The sequence below is a fragment of the Hyperolius riggenbachi genome, chromosome 3 (genome assembly GCF_040937935.1).
Source record: "Hyperolius riggenbachi isolate aHypRig1 chromosome 3, aHypRig1.pri, whole genome shotgun sequence".
Classification (NCBI taxonomy): domain Eukaryota; kingdom Metazoa; phylum Chordata; class Amphibia; order Anura; family Hyperoliidae; genus Hyperolius; species Hyperolius riggenbachi.
The window spans coordinates 54666561-54680431 of NC_090648.1; the positions used below are offsets into that span (position 1 = coordinate 54666561).

General features: G+C 48.5%; 1 protein-coding gene across 2 annotated transcripts in view; it reads left to right on the plus strand.

Moving 5' to 3' along the window:
- The window catches only part of LOC137562614 (mitochondrial adenyl nucleotide antiporter SLC25A23-like), an 83295-nt gene that overhangs the window by 37488 nt on the left and 31936 nt on the right, over positions 1-13871 (plus strand). The window lies entirely within an intron of this gene.

Consider the following 13871-nt stretch of genomic DNA (forward strand, 5'->3'; position numbering starts at 1 on the left):
TTAACCGGGAAGGGCCAAATAATTCATTTTTATGTGTTTTATAACTGTGGAACTTGTCGTGAAAATTGGGAAGGATGAAAAATGAAGTGCAAATTTTATGCATTTAAGGCTAATTTTTATACATAAAATGACTAAAATAATTTTGGGGAAAAAATATTACCCAAAGAAAGCCTAGATTGTACTGAAAAAACAAACAAAATATATATTACTAAGATGGTATAAGTACTTAAAAAGTTCCTGCTGTATCAAAGCAATACAGCTAAAGTGCCAAAAATGTCAGGAACCTCAAATGCCAGGTCTGAGGTAAAAAAACAACAAATGATCTACTTAGCTGGGGCTTCATCCAGCCCCTGGCAGCCTATCAGTCCCTTGCCGCAGCTCAGCTCCCAGCCGGTGCCCCGGGGTCCCCTCTGATGCAGATGCCTACCTCGTCAGGTTGGCAGCTTCTGTGCCCACGCTGACTGCTCTTGGCCACAGAAGCGCAACTGCGTGCTTGCGCAGGTGCAGAAGATGGTTGGCACCTGCACTGGAGGGGACCACGGGCCGGTGGCTGAGAGCGTAACTGCGGCAAGGGACAGATAAGCTGCCAGGGGCTGGAGAAAGCCCCAGGTAAGTAGATCTTGGTTTTGCTTTTTTTTTTTTTTTTTTACCTGCCTGTGTCCTTTTTAAGGGATAAAAACCATGGAACGTGAAGCCAGTTTTTTGGGGAAGCAATTAGCTTATTAGCAAATTTCTGGGATATTTACGCTAACCAGAGGAAACCCACACAAACACAAGGATAGCACGCAAACACCATGCAGGAGGTATTTTGGACACAGGAGACCAACGCTGCAAGGCAAGAGTGTGACGGGAGTAATAAAGTGCAAAAGCGTTAAAGGATACCCGAAGTGACATTGAGATAGACGTGTATGCAGAGTGCCTAGCACACAAATAACTATGCTGTGTTCCTTTTTTTCTTTCTCTGCCTGAAAGAGTTAAATATCAGGCATGTAAGTGGCTGACTCAGTCCTGACTCATCAAATCAAAAAGTGATAGGTTGCCGGCACTACAGAGTCTCTAGCCGTGTGACTGGGAGAAAGGATGGACGGATGTTCTATAAGCCACCTTGATATTGTAACAGATACTGCGTGCTCATGACTTAAATAGCGAAACATACACATAGGATCAGCATCAGAAAAGAAAAACCGTTGAATCAGGCACTGCAGTAATAACTGATTTAATGGTGTTTCTGATTGTGAATAAAATCACCATTGCTGTATCAAAAATTGTGACATTCAAAAAGGTAGGTACAAAACTTCATCATCTGTAGAAAAATCGTCATGTGCAAACATCTTGTGCATTCAAACAGTTGCAAGAGGAGGATGTCCTACCATATCAAAGGTGGCGGTGGTGGGTGCAGGGCAAAAACGGTAGCCTAACAGCCGTTTCGCACGGCAGTGCTTCTTCCGAGGCTGATCCACCATGGTAGGACATCCTCCTCTTGCAACTATTTGAATGCACAAGATGTTTGCACATGACGATTTTTCTACAGATGATGTTTTGTACCTACCTTTTTGAATGTCACAATTTTTGATACAGCAATGGTGATTTTATTCACAATCAGAAACACCATTAAATCAGTTATTACTGCAGTGCCTGATTCAACGGTTTTTCTTTTCTGATGTCAGTCCTGACTCAGACGGGAAGTGACTACAGTGTGACCGTCACTGATAAGAAATTCCAACTATAAAACACTTCCCTACCAGAAAATGGCTTCTGAGAGCAAGAAAGCGATAAAAAGGTGAATTTCTTATCAGTGAGGGTCACACTGTAGTCACTTCCTGTCTGAGTCAGGACTGAGTCAGCCACTTACATACCTGATATTTAACTCTTTCAGGCAGAGAAAGAAAAAAAAGGAACACAGCATAGTTATTTGTGTGCTAGGCACTGTACATACACATGTCTATCTCATCATGTCACTTAGGGTATCCTTTAACTAGAAATGGGCAAGCTATTTAAGAAAAATTTTATTCATTGATTATCATCATAGATATGTCGGCCTGGTTCTTCGACCTGCGTTGTCTTTTCTAGGCTATCTCTCTGTGTCTGTAGCCTGATTCCTCTGAGTAAGGGCTCCACCCCCCCCCCCCCCCCCCCCCCCCCCACCTCTGCAGAAGCTCTCGTGAGCTTGTCAGTGTTATGGCTGCAGTCAGACATATCAGATGAAAGGGTCATGTGGAAGAAATGTCTCTCATGAGATAGTATCAGGATATTCCCCTCAGGCCTTTGCACTGGAGCAGCATAATGATGAGATTACATAGTCAACAAGTTAAAATATTTTTACATGAATAGTTTTCTTGTGAGGATAACATCATCACGGGCTCGCCTATAATATCGGGTTTCCCCAAAATACATTTTTGCTCTAAAAGATGCGCTAGGACTTATTTTCAGGGGTTGTGTTATATTTCTATCAGGAAGTGTCTCTCAGCAGAACATTTCCTGTTCCTTTGTACTGTGCTGTCCCTGTATTTGAAGGGATGCTACTATACTGATCAGGCACCTGCCCTGTCACCCCTGCACATAGCTGATAACCTTGCTGTGTGCTGGAGTGACAGGACCGGTGCCCGATCAGCACTGCACTGCTGTGTCCCCGCTGGCTGACTGCCTCTACCTCCTGTGCAATATACTGATCAGGCACCTCCCCTGTCACCCCTGCACAGCTGATAACCTTGCTGTGTGCTGAAGTGACAGGACCGGTGCCTGATCAGCACTGCACTGCTGTGTTGCCGCTGGCTGTCTGCCTCTACCTCCTGTGCAATATACTGATCAGGCACCTCCCCTGTCACCCCTGCACAGCTGATAACCTTGCTGTGTGCTGGAGTGATAGGACCGGTGCCTGATCAGCACTGCCCTGCTGTGTTACCGCTGGCTGGCTGCCTCTACCTCCTGTGCAATATACTGATCAGGCACCTGCCCTGTCACCCCTGCACATAGCTGATAACCTTGCTGTGTGCTGGAGTGACAGGACCGGTGCCCGATCAGCACTGCACTGCTGTGTCCCCACTTGCTGACTGCCTTTTCCTCCTGTGCAATATACTGATCAGGCACCTGCCCTGTCATCCCTGCACAGCTGATAACCTTGCTGTGTGCTGGAGTGACAGGACCGGTGCCTGATCAGCACTTCACTGCTGTGTTGCCGCTGGCTGTCTGCCTCTTATTCCTGTGCAATATACTGATTAGGCACCTGCCCTGTCACCCCCTGCACAGCTGATAACCTTGCTGTGTGCTGGAGTGACAGGACCGGTGCCTGATCAGCACTGCACTGCTGTGTCCCCGCTGGCTGGCTGCCTCTACCTCCTGTGCAATATACTGATCAGGCACCTGCCCTGTCACCCCCTGCACAGCTGATAACCTTGCTGTGTGCTAGTGACAGGACCGGTGCCCGATCAGCACTGCACTGCTGTGTCCCCGCTGGCTGACTGCCTCTACCTCCTGTGCAATATACTGATCAGGCACCGGCCCTGTCATCCCTGCACAGCTGATAACCTTGCTGTGTGCTGGAGTGATAGGACCGGTGCCTGATCAGCACTGCACCGCTGTGTCCCCACTGGCTGTCTGCCTCTACCTCCTGTGCAATGTACTGATCAGGCACCGGCCCTGTCATCCCTGCACAGCTGATAACCTTGCTGTGTGCTGGAGTGACAGGACCGGTGCCTGATCAGCACTGCACTGCTGTGTCCCCGCTTGCTGACTGCCTTTTCCTCCTGTGCAATATACTGATCAGGCACCGGCCCTGTCATCCCTGCACATCTGATAACCTTGCTGTGTGCTGGAGTGACAGGACCGGTGCCTGATCAGCACTGCACTGCTGTGTTGCCGCTGGTTGTCTGCCTCTACCTCCTGTGCAATATACTGATCAGGCACCTCCCCTGTCACCCCTGCACAGCTGATAACCTTGCTGTGTGCTGGAGTGATAGGACCGGTGCCTGATCAGCACTGCCCTGCTGTGTTACCGCTGGCTGGCTGCCTCTACCTCCTGTGCAATATACTGATCAGGCACCTGCCCTGTCACCCCTGCACATAGCTGATAACCTTGCTGTGTGCTGGAGTGACAGGACCGGTGTCCGATCAGCACTGCACTGCTGTGTCCCTACTTGCTGACTGCCTTTTCCTCCTGTGCAATATACTGATCAGGCACCTGCCCTGTCATCCCTGCACAGCTGATAACCTTGCTGTGTGCTGGAGTGACAGGACCGGTGCCTGATCAGCACTTCACTGCTGTGTTGCCGCTGGCTGTCTGCCTCTTCCTCCTGTGCAATATACTGATCAGGCACCTGCCCTGTCACCCCCTGCACAGCTGATAACCTTGCTGTGTGCTGGAGTGACAGGACCGGTGCCTGATCAGCACTGCACTGCTGTGTCCCCACTTGCTGACTGCCTTTTCCTCCTGTGCAATATACTGATCAGGCACTGGCCCTGTCATCCCTGCACAGCTGATAACCTTGCTGTGTGCTGGAGTGACAGGACCGGTGCCTGATCAGCACTGCCCTGCTGTGTTACCGCTGGCTGGCTGCCTCTACCTCCTGTGCAATATACTGATCAGGCACCTGCCCTGTCACCCCTGCACATTGCTGATAACCTTGCTGTGTGCTGGAGTGACAGGACCGGTGCCTGATCAGCACTGCACTGCTGTGTCCCCACTTGCTGACTGCCTTTTCCTCCTGTGCAATATACTGATCAGGCACCTGCCCTGTCACCCCCTGCACAGCTGATAACCTTGCTGTGTGCTGGAGTGACAGGACCGGTGCCTGATCAGCACTGCACTGCTGTGTCCCCACTTGCTGACTGCCTTTTCCTCCTGTGCAATATACTGATTAGGCACTGGCCCTGTCATCCCTGCACAGCTGATAACCTTGCTGTGTGCTGGAGTGATAGGACCGGTGCCTGATCAGCACTGCCCTGCTGTGTTACCGCTGGCTGGCTGCCTCTACCTCCTGTGCAATATACTGATCAGGCACCTGCCCTGTCACCCCCTGCACAGCTGATAACCTTGCTGTGTGCTGGAGTGACAGGACCGGTGCCTGATCAGCACTGCACTGCTGTGTCCCCACTTGCTGACTGCCTTTTCCTCCTGTGCAATATACTGATCAGGCACTGGCCCTGTCATCCCTGCACAGCTGATAACCTTGCTGTGTGCTGGAGTGACAGAACCGGTGCCTGATCAGCACTGCACTGCTGTGTCCCCACTTGCTGGCTGCCTCTACCTCCTGTGCAATATACTGATCAGGCACCGGCCCTGTCATCCCTGCACAGCTGATAACCTTGCTGTGTGCTGGAGTGACAGAACCGGTGCCTGATCAGCACTGCACCGCTGTGTCCCCGCTGGCTGTCTGCCTCTACCTCCTGTGCAATGTACTGATCAGGCACCTGCCCTGTCATCCCTGCACACAGCTGATAACCTTGCTGTGTGCTGGAGTGCCAGGACCGGTGCCTGATCAGCACTGCACTGCTGTGTCCCCGCTTGCTGACTGCCTTTTCCTCCTGTGCAATATACTGATCAGGCACCGGCCCTGTCATCCCTGCACAGCTGATAACCTTGCTGTGTGCTGGAGTGACAGGACCGGTGCCTGATCAGCACTGCACTGCTGTGTTGCCGCTGGCTGTCTGCCTTTTCCTCCTGTGCAATATACTGATCAGGCACCTGCCCTGTCTCCCCTGCACACAGCTGATAACCTTGCTGTGTGCTGGAGTGACAGGACCGGTGCCTGATCAGCACTGCACTGCTGTGTCCCCGCTTGCTGACTGCCTCTACCTCCTGTGCAATATACTGATCAGGCACTGGCCCTGTCATCCCTGCACAGCTGATAACCTTGCTGTGTGCTGGGATGACCGGTCTGGTGCCTGATCAGCACTGCCCTGCTGTGTCCCCTCTTGCTGGCTGCCTCTACCTCCTGTGCAATGTACTGATCAGGCACCTGCCCTGTCATCCCTGCACAGCTGATAACCTTGCTGTGTGCTGGGATGACCGGTCTGGTGCCTGATCAGCACTGCCCTGCTGTGTCCCCTCTTGCTGGCTGCCTCTTCCTCCTGTGCAATGTACTGATCAGGCACCTGCCCTGTCATCCCTGCACACAGCTGATAACCTTGCTGTGTGCTGGAGTGACAGGACCGGTGCCTGATCAGCACTGCACTGCTGTGTCCCCGCTTGCTGACTGCCTTTTCCTCCTGTGCAATATACTGATCAGGCACCGGCCCTGTCATCCCTGCACTGCTGATAACCTTGCTGTGTGCTGGAGTGACAGGACCGGTGCCTGATCAGCACTGCACTGCTGTGTCCCCGCTGGCTGACTGCCTCTACCTCCTGTGCAATATACTGATCAGGCACCGGCCCTGTCATCCCTGCACACTGCTGATAACCTTGCTGTGTGCTGGAGTGACAGGACCGGTGCCTGATCAGCACTGCACCGCTGTGTTGCCGCTGGCTGACTGCCTCTACCCCCTGTGCAATGTACTGATTAGGCACCTGCCTTATCATCAGCTCTGTGGAGTCGGCGCAGTTTTGCGTACCTGGAGTCTGAGTCGGTTGTTTCATAAACTGAGGAGTCGGATGATTTTTGTACTCACTACATAGCCCTGCAAGGGCTGTGGAGTTGGAGGTGAAGCAATTTTGGGTAGCTGGAGTTGGAGTCGGTGTTGAGGAGTCTGAGTTGGTGTCGGATGATTTAGCTACCAACTTCACAGCTCTGCCTGTCATCCCTGCACACTGCTGATAACCTTGCTGTGTGCTTGGATGACAGGACTGGTGCCCGATCAGCACTGCACTGCTGTTACTGCTTGCTGGCTGCCTCTTCCTCCTCTAGGGCTTCAGCTAGGGCATATATTTCAAGCATGCTCAAAGACCTGGAACCTCCTGGGTGTCCGGATGGTGGGAGGGGAAGGAGGCGGTCCCATCCCCAATGTTGCTTTGGCATTGGATACACATCTATGTGCCGACATTCCATTCACTTGAAAGGTGTGCCGGAATCCTTGGTGTGTGGGTGCTGGGTAAGGGTGTGTGGGTGCTGGGTAAGGGTGTGTGGGTGCTGGGTAAGGGTGTGTGGGTGCTGGGTAAGGATGTGTGGGTGCTGGGTGGTTGTGTGGGTGCTGGGTAAGGGTGTGTGGGTGCTGGGTAAGGGTGTGTGGGTGCTGGGTAAGGGTGTGTGGGCGCTGGGTAAGGGTGTGTGGGCGCTGGGTAAGGGTGTGTGGGCACTGGGTAAGGGTGTGTGGGTGCTGGGTGGTTGTGTGGGTGCTGGGTAAAGGTGTGTGGGTGCTGGGTGGTTGTGTGGGTGCTGGGTAAGGGTGTGTGGGTGCTGGGTGGGTGTGTGGGTCCTGGGTAAGGGTGTGTGGGTGCTGGGTGGTTGTGTGGGTGCTGGGTAAGGGTGTGTGGGTGCTGGGTGGTTGTGTGGGTGCTGGGTAAGGGTGTGTGGGTGCTGGGTGGTTGTGTGGGTGCTGGGTAAGGGTGAAATCACCAGGACATAGAAGGGGAATAGCTGTTATGTTAGAAAAGAGGCTATTTGGGGGAAGACGATACCTAATGCCCCATCTACATGATACGATTCTTTGTGCGATTTGATTACGATTCTATTTACAATTCGATTAAATCTGACATGTGGTGGTGAAACCCCTCCCTCAGGGTGATGTCATGAACAAGGTCCTAACAGTTCTGTCTGTGAGCCTAATTGCATTGTGGGAAATAACAGATCATGCTGGAGATAATAAGTCAAGAGAAAACTTACCACCGCATAGTGAGAGAGTTATCTTATTGCTTCATTCCTTAAAGAACACCCGAAGTGAAAATAAACTAGTGAAATAAACAACTGTATCTGTCTTTCTTCCCCTAAAAATGACTTTAAGATATTCCACAGTTTTATGTTATGTTTAAATCTACTATTTAGTTTTAACGGTTTTATTGTTTTTGCTCAATGACACATTTATTGAAGTATGCCAGAGCTAAAATCTATGAACTATTGACCCCTTTTATCGCTTTCCTGCTCTCAGAAGCCATTTTCTGCTAGGAAAATGTTTAATAGTTGGAATTTTTATCAGTGAAGTTCACACTGTAGTTACTTCCTGTCTGAGTCAGCTACTTACATACCTGATATTTAGCTCTTTCAGGCAGAGAAAGAAAAAAAAGGAACACAGCATAGTTATTTGTGTGCTAGACACTGTACATACACATGTCTATCTCATCATGTCACATGTCACCTCGGGTATCCTTTAAGTTACCTCCTCTGTAGTTACTTACCACAAGAATATGTATGCGCACATCAAACACCAAGTTTAACCCTAACAAATCTGGCTTTTCAAATTTGGCCTAATTAGCTTATCACGAGACATTGCTCATGCAAATACAGTATGCATTTGCTTTCGCATGCCAAATTATGCAGGGTCACAAACCAATATTGCAAAGCGGTTGCCCTGTGGGAATTAGTTCATGCTACATTAGCACTATCCAGGAACACCACGGGGAGGCTTTCCAATGCAGTTATTTTCACATGCAGTTAATTAACAGCCTGTCATTATTATCTCCCTCTTTGCATAGAACTCTCAGTAAGGCCTTATTCACATTGTGTTCCGATCGCCTTAGCGTTTGCATTGGGCGGTTTTTGACACCATTTTGTTTTTCAATTCCTGGTGCTTGGGTGGGCGGTGCATTTTTGTTAAAAGCGTATTTCGTTAAACGAACCGCTCAGATGTGAACTCTCTCCTACGGAATCATTGCACAAGTGTCTTTAGGGCGATTTTGAAAATTACCTGCGCTTGAAAAAAAGTCAAAAACGCCCTTAGTGTGAACTAATAAACTTAAAGGGATACTGTAGGGGGGTCGGGGGAAAATGAGTTAAACTTACCCGGGGCTTCTAATGGTCCCCCGCAGACATCCTGTGTTGGTGCAGCCACTCACCGATGCTCCGGCCCCGCCTCCAGTTCACTTCTGGAATTTCTGACTTTAAAGTCAGAAAACCACTGCGCCTGCGTTGCCATGTCCTCACTCCCGCTGATGTCACCAGGAGTGTACTGCGCAGACACAGACCATACTGGGCCTGCGCTGTGCGCTCTTGGTGACATCAGCGGGATCGAGGACACGGCAACGCAGGCACAGTGGTTTTCAGACTTTAAAGTCTGAAATTCCAGAAGTGAACCGGAGGCGGGGCCGGAGCATCGGTGAGTGGCTGCGCCAACACAGGATGTCTGCGGGGGACCGTTAGAAGCCCCGGGTAAGTTCAACTCATTTTCCCCTGACCCCCCTACAGTATCCCTTTAACGAACATTCCGTACAGATCACCAGGCAAAACTAAAGATGCCACCACCAGTGATACATTTCAGAATGTAAATCAGGAGGAGGAAAGATTTTACAATGGTCAGTCACTGACTAAATAATCTATAAGTGAATATTGTAAACAATGAATAATTTTATTCATTAAGTTATTTTCACTACAGGTCCTCTTTAAACTTAAGTGAGATTTTATTTCAGTAGGTATTTGTACTCTTTCACATAGCTCTAAATGTTGTACAGTAGAGACTACCACCAAAGTTTAGAATTTGGTTTTGCTTGTTCCTGTTTGAAGGTGTAGAAAGCGGATGTGATGCAAGTCTGGGTTGCAGAATTTACAGGAATCAATAGCAAGGGAAGTACTGATAAGGTGTCAGTAGTACTGATATGGTTTAGTGTTTTATTGCTATAAAAGTGTGTGGCTGATTGTGACAAAAAAAAACTTTAAGGTAGCCACACACTGGTTGATTTGCCATCATATTCGACCAACAGATCCCTCTCTGATCGAATCTGATCAGAGAGTGATCGTATGGCTGCCTTTACTGCAAACAGATTGTAAACCGATTTCAGCATGAAACCGTTCACAATCTGTGGTGGTGCTGCCACAATGCCCCTCCACCCCGCATACATTACCTGCTCAGGCCGGCGTGAGTCACCGCTGTCTTCTTCTCCGCTGGGCTCCAGGTTCCGGGTGGCTTCACATCTCTCTGTCCGGGGAAGTTTAAACAGTAGAGGGCGCTCTACTGTTTAAACTTCCTGCCGGGACAGGAAGAAGTGAAGCCTGCTGGACTCGGAGCCCATCGCGGAGACGGAGCAGCGGTGACCAGGGGACTCACACTGGCGGAACAGGTAATGTATTTCTGCTGTATTGCGTCGGTCGTTGGGCATTCGAATGCCGCTATCGACGCACACCCGACCTGCCGGCGATCGAACAAAATCTTCCGCACGGAGGGCTCGACAGGAATGATTGATTTCGGACGGAAATCAATCATTTGCGTTTGTGTTTGCGCAACGATTTCACAGCAGATTCGATCACAGTGATCGAATCTGCTGTATATCGGCGGGAAAATCGTTAGCTGTATGGGCCCCTTAAGGCCTCTTTCACAGTGGGACAATGCATTTGATGCAACGTTAAAGTCGCACAACTTGCCCCTAACGCAGCGCATGTAGGTTATAAACTTGGACGTTATTTTGTACTACGTTATGTGTCTCTTGGTGCGCCGGTTTCGTTGCATATTGATGGAATGAAAACGTGCACGCGTTGGAGCTGTTAGGTATAGGGTCTCAGAGAAAATAAACACATATATCAGTAGCTAAAGATTGGCTGTACTTACATTACATATGCATTTCACTGTCCACGTTTGGATTTCACAGAATTTGTATATAGTATATGCAGAGAATGATGCTCCTGACAGCTCATGGCAGGTTCCATGTTTGTGAAGCCAAATGTGTCGTCATGTCCTGCCTGCTTCTGATCACAGAACAGCTCATACTGAATAACACTAGTTTGCAGTGAATATTAATGAGCCATGTGGCTAGGAACAATAGCTGACTCCTGCAGTGTACACTGCCCCGAGATTTATCTGTGCTGTGGCTGGACTGAGTTTTAGAAGCTGCTGAAACTTGATCCCGTCTTCTCCTTAGCAGCCGAGGGGAGGGCCCCAGAATGCTTTGCAGTATGTTTTGCGGCTTGCTTAGGTCTAAGCATTGCTGATAAGCACACATCAAAGGTAAGAGAGATCTTTATCTTCAGTAATGTCTTTTTGGCTTCCTTCTAAACTGTTTAACACAGGAGACTAGAGGTTTAAATTACCTTCTGCAGCCTGACAGTTAAACAACAAAAAAACATTACTGAGCATGTGCAACACAGATAACACAGCAAACGTATTGCTAAACGCACAGCATGCAGCACTTTCTAAATATTGCTACACGTAACACACACACACACATTGCACTGTTAATGTCGCACAGACTTTGTATTGCTGTGCGTTAGTCTGCGTTATAATTTTTTATAACGTGCGACTTTAACGTCCCACTGTGGAAAAGGCCTTAAGGTAGCCATACATCTAGTGATCATGGGCAGATTCCACCAGAAGACAAGTCACTCTCTGACCCAATCTGATTAGAGAGAGATCTGTCAGGTGCCCATACACTGCAGGCTGATTCCCGAACAATTTAAATTAGCCTTGTTACGCCACATCCGCCACCTCGTCATCCTGACGCTGTTTCCCCTAATGTTAAAGCACAACTGAAGTGAGAAATATATGGAGGCTGCCATATTTACACCCCGTGTCAGGTGCAATATACTTTACCTGTCCATGCTGGCTCCACTCTCCTTCTGCATACACACGCCCCACGTGGTTGCCAGCGTAAATGTGGGCGTGTAGGTGACGTCACACGTGCGTCCATGTTACTCCGGCAACCACGTGGGGTGCGTGTATTCGTATTGGCGTATAGTGCACTGGACACTGGGGGGCACATTTGACATTGGGGGGACAGCGCCGGGGGTTTTGTCATGTGCAACGCTCATCCCAATAACGCTTACTGATACCGATGTTCTTCTCGGACCTGGAGGAGAGTTGTTCTAATCAGACCACAGCCTCGCTCCTCTTTCTGATTCCTGTGGAGATAACTTAAGTTCTGAAAGTAGTTCTATTTTTGCTGGCAATATATCAAAATGTCACACTTTGCATCATATTGATGGATTAGTAAGATATTATGAATGTAACAGGTTGTCTTCTGTATGTTACAAGAGAGTGTTAGATGCCTGCAATTTCCAACTCACTGTAGAAAAGAGTATTTTTATAGAAATGTGAAGTGAAACTCGGCATGCTTAAAGTCTACCTATAAACTACTATGAAAAGGTCATCTGTTGTAGTAAACAGCATTCAGTGTCTTTTCTAGCTTACAAAGTTGAGTTTCCCCAATATTTTAACTTTAAAGAGGCTCTGTACTAAAAAAAAATGCCCCTGGGGGGTACTCACCTCAGGAGGGGGAAGCCTCTGAATCCTATCGCGGCTTCCACCGTTCTCCTCCGTCCCCATGGTGGTCTCGCTCTGGCCCTCGGATTGCACAGCCGACAATCTGTCAGGCTGTGCAATATTTACCTTCCCGGCTCCAGCGGGTGGCGCTGTTGCAGCTCTTGGCTCAGAAATAGACGGAAATAGCCGATCCCAGTTGGGTCCACTGAACTGCGCAGGCGTCTTACTCCTGCGTAGTAGTGCTGCGCCTGCGATGGAGTCGGGAAGGTAAATATTTACATGGCCGCAGTTGGTGGACCTCTAGCGAGACCACCGTGAGACGGAGGAGGATGGGGGAAGCCTTGATAGGATCCAGAGGCTTCCTCCTCCGGAGATGAGTATCCCCCAGGGGCATTTTTTTTTATACAGATTCTCTTTGATCTGGAATTTCTGATGCAAGTAGTTAAAGAGACGCTGAAGCGAGTCTAACTCCACTTTTTTTCAGCCATGCTTTGAAAACACACTCCTAATTATTCACCCTCTTTGCTGATGAAAGGCATGGTTTACCTCTTGGTAATTAGCTTCAATAAAACAATTAGAGGTTACTGAACTTTCTGCGGATGGGGACGGTCGGCAGGTCTGCTCAAACAGGCCAATTTAACAACTTTGAATGTAAAATACAAGGTAAAATTAAAGTTTATTTTAATAATGAAACAGATAGTCGGCATACATTTTTCATGTGCTATAGAAATGTCCTGAGTGAAAAAAAGGTGCTCGGTTCACTTTAAGCACTATAAGCCCTGCTAAACTTCCTCATCCTTACGGCAAAAAGAGGGGTTTATACCCCCCAAATCCCCTCTGCAAAATCCATGAGTTTCTTGGTGGTGGATTTTGCTGCTCATGGAGGCAGAGCTTTGAGCTGCAGCTCTGCCTCCATGCGCGTCAATCTGCTCTCATGTACATGGTTGCCTGTCACCCCCCACCCCCGAAATACTGTCACTTGTAGTTTAAAGGAAGTAGCAGGTGAGCAGCTGTAATACCTTTATCTGCCAACAGGAAGCCAAGACAGGAAAGGTCCTAAGCTAACTACACATTTTGGATAAACATCACGGTCTGTCATGATGGCTTCAGGTGACCGTTTGCCACCAAAGTACTGTACAGAAGAGATGTTCAGCTCTCTGCTAAGCAGCTTGTTCTGTTCTGCAGAATGGGAAGGTGTTCCAGCCGGAGTGTCACGCAAACTACAATAGTGGTTAAACAAGTATAACTTAATTTAAAGAGACACTGAAGCGAAAAAAAAATATGATATAGTGAATTGGTTGTGTACTATGAAAAATTACTAGAAGATTAGCAGCAAAGAAAATATTCTCATACTTTTATTTTCAGGTATATAGTGTTTTTTCTAACATTGCATTATTCTAGAATATGTGCAGATTACACAACACTCAGCATTCAAAATGAGTCTTTCAGAGCAGTCTGTGAAGTAATGACATCTCCTCTAGCAGAGGAAAAGTAAACAGTTCAATTACAGTTGAGATAATAAAAGTCAGATAACAGCCCTCTCCACGACTAACTTAAGGTGCCCATACACTCGTCAGATTGGCAGAAGATAGATAAGAAAT